Raw genomic sequence first — 8,863 nt, forward strand, 5'->3', positions numbered from 1 at the left:
GGTGGTGACAGTCATTTAATGTATCCTTTGAGTTACTCCATTCAAGCTACTAAAAAATAGCATTGAAAATGGTAAAGAAGATGTTTCTGTGTTGTATGTGTTCACAAATTCTTAAGCATGTCAAAGAACATGTGGTTTTGCTTAGTTCTTTCACTACTTTATAAGGATGTTTTTAGGACCATGCATCTTGATGCTCACCCACTCCCACTTTGCTGTTCATATAGAAGAATTAACAAATCTGGGCATATGAGATTGTTATCCCCATTTATAAGAAGAAAGTGACTGGCTGGGAATGGATGGTGTTAAAAGAATTTGTACCAACCACATATCCAGGCAGATTTTCTATGGCAGATTCATGTTGAGGACCACATAGATGTACTGAAACCTCTGAAAGATTGTGCAAGACACACTGTACTAGTTGCTTTGAGTGGAGAATGAACTTATTTTATTTTTTGCTTTATTAATCATGTCCTAACTAGAAGAGAAGATACAACAAGAATAGAGACTAGGCAGCCATTTCATTTACTGTTAGATCAAAACAGATGAAGAAATATCTGTGTAGGCTACAATATCATCCAAATAAGATGAATTCTTCCAAAATAACAAAGCCTGGGGCACTGGGGTAGAACCCTGAATTCCTGAAGCTCTTCATTGCCTATAGGCCCCCTGTCATTCTGCTCTTCACCAAAGTCTGTTTGCATGCAGGGTTCCCCTGCTGGATGGTGAGTTCTCAGGGGTACAGCAAAGGGGGCATCATGGGTGCATTCACAAACCAATAGGTTAGATGTGACTATATCAGAGATTTCACTCTGTAAATGCTCATTTTTTTCCTTAAAAGAACAGAAATAGAATAAGCAAAATGCCAGATGTGCCCTTGAACAGAGCTAGCTGAAAGGTGAAAGACAAGTCCCAGTACATTCAGCAAACTGTTGTCAGACTTTAACAATGGGTTCCAAATCTAATAATTTCTCCCAGCAAGATAAATGGCTGGCTAACTGACTGGGGCTTCAGGGAACAGGTCTTCAGGTGCTCAGCAGCTGTCCTAGTTTCATTTCTGTCACTTGTTTTAGCTCACAGTTCTCAGTCACAGTCAATTAGTGAGAGTGAGTCAAGGGAACTCTGAGCAGCCAATCAAAACACAAACACATCAAGAGCATGAAGAAACTGATGAGCCCATGCTGCCTGCTTGCCTTTCTCTTGGCTAGCTTTCTTGATTTACACAGTGAAGGATCCAGACAATGAAACACTGCTGCCCACATTCAGAGAGGGCCTGGTTACCTCAGTTAACACAGTTCCTCAACTGAGGCTCTTGTCTTAGATGGTTCTAGGTTGTGGGAAGATGACACACTTATCACAGGAGCACATGGTGAAATCCACTGTACTATTTCTGAGAACGTTTTGAATTTCCAATTTGATTTAAGTTTTACCACTATAATCCTCTCAAGAAATCAAGAGCACAGGACAAACTAAATGTAATGAGTTCTTTCCAATTTCACACAAGAATCTGTAATCAATTGGAATAAGGACTGATTCTCTTTCTAAAAGCCCAGATCATTGATGCTCATGACAGGGACTCATTGTTCTCTTCCTTATTTACATGGTCTGTGGCTTTTATATGTTTTGAATTCCAGAATTCTGAATTTCATGTTCTTTAAGCTGGAAGCCCAGAGCATTCCTGCTGATTACACCCCCGCTGGGTTACAGAGAAGAGCTGGAGTGTTTGTGGATGTTCAGAATTGCACTACACATCAGGAAAGCCTTCCTGTTAGTTTGTTCTGTCTTGAGCCTTTTCCAGGAAAGTACCTCAGACATGATTAAAAATGAGTTTTGAGGGAGTTAGAAGCAGGAGGATCAGGATTCAAGACCATCCCCTTCTGCTACACAGTCAACTGAAGAGCAGCCTGGGCTACAAGAAGACTTTGCCTAAAGCAACAATAAGATGTTTGGCCTTTATTTTTCCTAAACTCGATTATTGCTTTCAAAATAGGACTTTACAAAGAAATAGGTACTAACAGTAGGGACCTTGAGGAAAAAGAAAATTGGGCCCACCTTCCAACACAATCTAGCCAGGACGCCAGAAGAGACCATATGGTAGAGGATGGTTCAGAAGATGGTTAAAAGGGGAGCAGAGAGGAAGGGTAGAGGAGATGAATGAAAAGAATTAAAACATACAAAAGGCTTTCTCAAAGCGGTATAACTACAAACAGTTGCTAAGTTTCCAGCCTTCATTCTTCAGCATGTAGGGGCAGACATGTTTCTGTCCAGCAGAACAGGTTTATAACCACCAATGAAAGGTTTTTGGCTCACAGTCAGGAGAGAAGTGGGGAAACACTGGTTGATGAGGGAACCTGGAAACATTTGCAGATGCCTTTGTGAGCCTGGGTGCATACTTGATTCAGAAGTGCACCCATGCCATACAAGAGCTTTGAGGCTGAGACTGCTTTTGAGGATAAATCACAAGAGGTGTAGTCACTGACTCATAAGATATAATGGTTATCTAAGAAATCTTTCTTCCTAAGTGCAGCAGCCATTTAGGGATCATTAACTAGTCCAAACTGTGGCTTGCTTTGCTTTGAGTCAGATCACTACCTGTCTCCTAGAATACTGCCAGTCAAGCTTTCTCCTTGCACCTTGAAGTTACAAGAGTGAAAGTGTTGTGGATTCTTCCTCTGTGGTTTCAGAGAACGACTGAGGCTGGGTATCATGTGGTAGGGAAGTCCCTATATGAAGGGCCTGAGAGGGCAGGAGACCCTAAGAGCCATTGAATACGGCTATAAAAGTGAAGTCTGGGCTGCAGTAGAGAAGCTGAGATGTTAGTTACCAGAGCCAGGAGAGCTGCCAAGAAAAACTGCATAAAAGAAGTAGAATTGGGTTGGAGAGATGGCTCAGCGGTTAAGAGCACTGACTGCTCTTCCAGAGGTCCTGAGTTCAAATCCCAGCAACCACATGGTGGCTCACAACCATCCGTAATGAGATTTGATGCCCTCTTCTGGTGTGTCTGAAGACAGCTATAGTGTACTCATAAATAAAGTAAATTAAAAAAAAAAAAAAAAGAAGTAGAATTATCCCAAGAGAGAAAGGTGAGCTGTGGGCAGCAAATCCATAGAAATGTGAAATTAAAGTCCCAGGCATTAGATGTGAAGCTACAAGGACATGGTGTTTGCCCTGATGGGTTTTGGTCTTGCTTTGGTTCACTATTTCCTATGTCCCGTTCCTTCTTTTTCAAATGGCAATATATATTCTGTGTCTTATGCCAGAAGAATATTATTTACCTTTTTATTTTACAGGGAGTTACAATTAAGAGAACTGAGTCTCAGAAGAAACTTTAGAATTTGGACTTTAGAAGATGAACTAAATGTATTTTGTATTATGATATGGTCATGAGCCTGTGTGGGTCAGGAAGTAGCATGTGGTGGTTTGACTGGGAAACGTCCTTCCTAGTCTCAAGCATTTGAATGCTTGGTCCCCAAGTGGTAGCCCTGTTTGGGGAGGTTTCACTGGTGCTACGCTGCTGTGGGAAGTATGTCACTGGGGTGAGTGGGGTTTAGGACAAATGTTCTGTGCACTTCTGCTCTGTTCTTTTGGTTTTGTTTTTAAAGCTTTATTTATTTTATGTATGTGAGCCCACTGTTGCTTTCTTCAGACATACTAGACGAGGGGATTGGAAGCCATTACAGATAGTTGTGAGCCACCATATGGTTGTTGAGAGTTGAACTCAGGACCTCAAGAAGAGCAGTCACTCGTCTTAACCACTGAGCCACCTTTCCAGCCTTCTGCTGTTCTTACAGTTGAGATGTGAGCTCTCAGTTTCCTCCTGCTGCTCTCATGCTGTTTTATCACAGGGACAGAGAAGTAACTAATACGTGCAAAATCAATGAAAAATTGAAACTATCCTGTTCCTAACTTATCTGCTGTCTGCATATTAGATTCTTATACAGAGAAATATTTTCTAGAAAATATGCCTGTTTTTACATTACCTTTTGAAAACTCTGACTTTGTTGTAGTATCACTGAAAATATCCTGTAATTTTTTAACCTAGCATTTCTGTGATATGAAATTGTCATCTAGAGCCTTATGGAATTGTTGTGTCTCTTCAGATTATAGCTAGCAGACCTGCACAGCTGTAATGGAAGTATTACCTCATCCATGCTGTGTGCAACATCCTGTAATATAAAATGTCATATTTCTCCCTGTGGGAGATAGCATCTCATGTAAGAGTAGCATTAGTTTCTTACTAATTCAAGGAAATATTTGATCATTCTTCAACTACCTCCCTACAGATATCTGTGCAGCATCTGTTATAGGCCAGGGACCCAGTAAACCACCAAATGGACCCCAAACCCTGATCTTAACAAGGTTAAAGTGTAACAAGGAATGAGGCATTGTAAGGTACATTAAAATATATGTGGGTTGGAAACACCAAATGGAGTGGAGTGAGCAGGGAGGAACGACCCAGGGGTGATGGCCCATATCTGTGTGTGTGAACAGGGCAGATCCAGGGGTGACAGCCCATAGCTGTGTGTGTGAGCAGGGAGGATCCAGGGGTGAAGGCCCATGGCTGTGTGTATCAACAGGGAAGGAAGACAGGGGTATGAGAGTGTGACACAAAGATATGTGTCACAAATCAGCAAGCATCTTTCTGAGCAGGTGACATTTACATGTTATAACATGATAATTATTATGAGAAATTCCAAGTCCTCCCTAAGCCTGGATACATTGAGAACTAAGATACTGCACTCGTCACATGGTCTAAGGTATATTCTGATACGAATCAGCATGCTCGTCAGGCATGTTCTAACCTAACACTTATACACTTTATTTTAAAAACATGTTTGACCTCCTGTTTTATGTAAACAAGAAAACTCTAATACAGAGATGATAAATTACTCAGAGCCAATTGGCCAGATAAGAGTTAAACCTTCAAGCTTCTGATTCATGGAATATACCTCTAGGAAAAAAAACCTCCATGTAACTTCAGGGCTGGGGAGATACCTCAGTCTATAAAGCGCTGGCCTTCCTTGCAGGCACCAAGATCTGTGTCTGATCCCCAAGACACAAATAAAAAGCCAGGTATGATGGCAAACACACGTTATTCCAATGCTGGGAGGCAGAGACAGGGAGATCTACTTGGCAAGCTCCAGGCCAGTGAGGGGCAGAGAGCAAGGACAACTGCTTCATCCCATGCTAAAACCTGTTTTAAAACACTGACAACTGAAATGGGCATATGAAGAGGCATGTGAGTAGCATTGGACAAGAAGGGGTGGGCCACAGACAGTGCAGACTGCAGCACTTGTCATAACAGATCTCAGAGGAGATGTACACCACTATGTATAGTAAATGTTTTCATACCATTAAAAATGGGAAAATGTGAGCTATTTTATATAAAGGAAATAAAAATCAAAAATTGCCTAAAATATTTTTCTTCATCTGAAAAAAAGTTGAGCAAGTAAACTTGGGATTTTCAATAGTTCTCAAAAATATTTAAGGCTTTATGTAGGATATTTGTAAATCAATGCTGGAAAATCTAGAATCTATAAAGATTATATTCTCCAGAAGCTATCAATACCACAGTGATCAGATTTAAAGTTAAAACTGAGATCACGTCTTTTCTCTTTTGATTATTTACCCAATAGCTGGCCAGCTGTTGACTAGAAGGGTTTTTGAAAGCAAATAACCCACAGAATTAGCTATTCTCCTCTTTTGGTAGATAAGGAAGGTGCATATTTCTCTACCAGATACCACACTCTAAGCTGAATATCTTGGGCTGGAAAAGCAGACTGCTCAGCATGGAGGAGACCCCGGTTTCATACTCAGCACTCCTGCTCCAAACAAGGTAGCAAATACTCCAGGTAAATCTCCTACTTTGTTTCTTATGGTAGTGAGTTGGATCCTCCGCCTGTCCTTCGTGAAGTTGCAGTGTCCCTGCAGTGGGATCACTGGCTCTAAACTGAGGAGACTGGGTCTGATCAGCTGACTCAGCAATGACTTGTGAGAAGCAGATCTGAGTACTCAATATTACAAAGCGTCCTTGACTATAACCTTGACTTATTTCTAATGGCTTTCACTATAAAATGCTAGAGATTCTTTTCTATTGGAGAATTCCTATAGTAAAAGAGGCATATTAGCTGAGACACAGCTGAGCTGGCAAGTGCTTTCCTAGGACACAGGATGCCCTGCGTCCCGTCCCCAGCACCATGTAAGTTGGGTGTGGTGGTATATGCCTGTAACTGGGCCAGAGTAGCAGGAGGATCAGAAGTTAAAGGCCAGTTTTGGCTCCATGAGTTCAAGACCTATAGAAATGGTCTCTAATAAACTTTATTAGTAATAATATGGTCCAGCCAGGCTCCAATAATCAAGTCACAGTCCTATGGATTTATTTAATCATCTCTGTGCAATTACACAGGAATAACCCCTAATTTAACTTCCTATTTGCTAGACTGATTACTTTCCCAACTATGTTCCCTAAATAACTGCTGTTTGTATCTTCCTGGGTTATTTCTGTTCTACCAGCCTGTCTTCAGGGTCCAGTTCTCACAGACACATACTTGTTCATCTAATGGAGACCTCCTGTTCTTTATGTCTTATTCCTCCTCCTCCTCTCCCTCTTCCCCGTGGTTCCTACTTGTGATCCCCAGCTAGGTAACTGAAAATTGCCTACCTCTATTCCCTCCAGTAATTGGCTGTAGCCATCTTTATTTAACCAATAGTTTTAAATTTGGGGAGCAAGGTTCACACAACAAAAGCTGGTATACATGGGAATTCGCTCATATTGGGGCAACCAGAGCTTGGGGTACAGAATTTAGTATTCAAATGCTTATCAGCACCAGACCAACCCCCACCAAAGACCAGCCCGGGGTACATGAGACTCTATGAAAAACAACAATGTTTATGTGTGCAATGTGTGTGTGTGTGTGAATCTCAAAAGAAAATTCAAAATTCAAAAATTTTTTTTGACTTATCCAAATAGAAACAACAATAAAAATTGTTAGGTAGCCATTAGGCACTAGACAGTTACTTTAGAGGAAACCAAGGACACAGTGAGGTGCTGAGCCTCCAAATAGACCCTCTAGAGAAACAAGGAACCAGTGACGATCATCAAGATCCTAAATTTTCCAATTTTAGATGACCTGGAGTAAACTGTTTATTATAATAAAATCTCCACTCGATGGTTTCATGAGCTCCCATGTTTCTGAACAGGCAGCACATGCTTGTGAACTGAGCATGCTCAGGACTGAGCTGCTCCTGTATGCAAAGAGGAGCCTTTCCTGCGAGGATGTAGATGTTTCCCAGTACAAAATATTAAAAGGTTTATCCTATACTTAAAAGATGTAGAAAATCTCAGACAGATGTGATAAACACTCTCAGAAAGTAGCAGTTATTAAATTAATATAGTTTCTGTGTTTTGTTTTTACTACATACTAATAACATGTTGAAATAAAAATTGGAAGAACTATCTTCTTTACAACAGCATTAAAAAACAAAATGCAAAACAAAAAATCCTCACCTTGGCCAGGTAGTGGCGCGCATCTTTAATCTCAGCACTTGACAGGCAGAGTCAAGTGGATTTCTAAATTCTAGGCTATCCTGGTTTATAGAGCAACTTCTAGGACAGCTAGGGCTACACAGAGCAACCCTGTCTCAAACAAAACAAAACAAACAAAAAACCCCAACATCTTGGAATAAATAATCATGGGCTTTTTTTTTTTTAACATCTTCAAGAGGTTTGTCTTTGTCTATCCAAGATAATTTGTGAACTACTTTGCCTGATAGGTTTGGCAAACCTTTAATACTGCAGCTGAGAACTTTACAGTTCAGCTACAGACAGTTGACTTCAGTGTGCTGCATTATGTCAGGGGTATAATTACTGTATTACCTATTTCCTGACTAAGATTCTGCAATGCCTGTTGTTTTATGTGTATGACCCACAGCAGGAATAATTGTTATAACAGGTTTGATTATAGGACGACAAGTGTTTATCAGTATATTCTCCATGAGATACACATAAAACAGTTGGTTCATTTATTTTCAAGTAATGTGAAATAAATAAAAACCAATATATTTGGGTCTAGTCATGTGTGTATTCCTATTCTTGGCATACGATAAAACAGTTCAGGATTGATTTCTTCCTTGGTATTAGTAATTTTAACAAGGTTACTAAGTAATCTTGTTACCTTGATTACTAAACCCAATACCTTGGAATAAACAAACAAGGAAATTGTTAACAAGATTACTTAGTAATATTAACCAGATTACTAGGAGTTAAAATTCTACATAATACCTTTACAGAGAAAAGAGATTATCCAAAAATACAGATTTAAGGGCCTTACAAGTAAAGAATCACTAAGTATAAAGAAAGCCATGAAGAAGGCTGTGAGACTCTGGATGAGGAAAGACCATGTATGTACAAGGGACTCTTGTCCTGAAGTAGAATGACAGAAAGATGTGTATCAAGATGAAGGTGCTTCTGAAAGCCTTCTTCGTGCCCCATCATGCTTCTGATATCCAGAGCTTCTGACTGAATGTGGATCTAGAAACTAACCTTTCTTGACAAGGAGATGTCTTTAAAGGGTTTCAACAACAGATGTGACTACCCTAGAAAATGAAAGGAAGCAAGGTCCTCTAGAGTGTCACCCTCCAGTACTAACAGTGATGAACAAAGAGGGAGACTTCTTGGTGAGTGCCCCAAGGCCCTGGCATGAGGTCCCTCAGTCACCAGCAGAGCTGGGATGAACCAATGTTTTGTGAGCAGTGTCAGGGGCAGCCCTGCTTATACACTGAAGGCCTAAAATCACCCATAGGCCTAAAATCAGCAATAGGCCTGACATACATGCCTGCTAACACAAAGTCTTGGGTCTCTGTGGAA

Source organism: Grammomys surdaster, unplaced genomic scaffold, assembly GCF_004785775.1.
Source record: "Grammomys surdaster isolate TR1022 unplaced genomic scaffold, NIH_TR_1.0 126176, whole genome shotgun sequence".
Taxonomy (NCBI): domain Eukaryota; kingdom Metazoa; phylum Chordata; class Mammalia; order Rodentia; family Muridae; genus Grammomys; species Grammomys surdaster.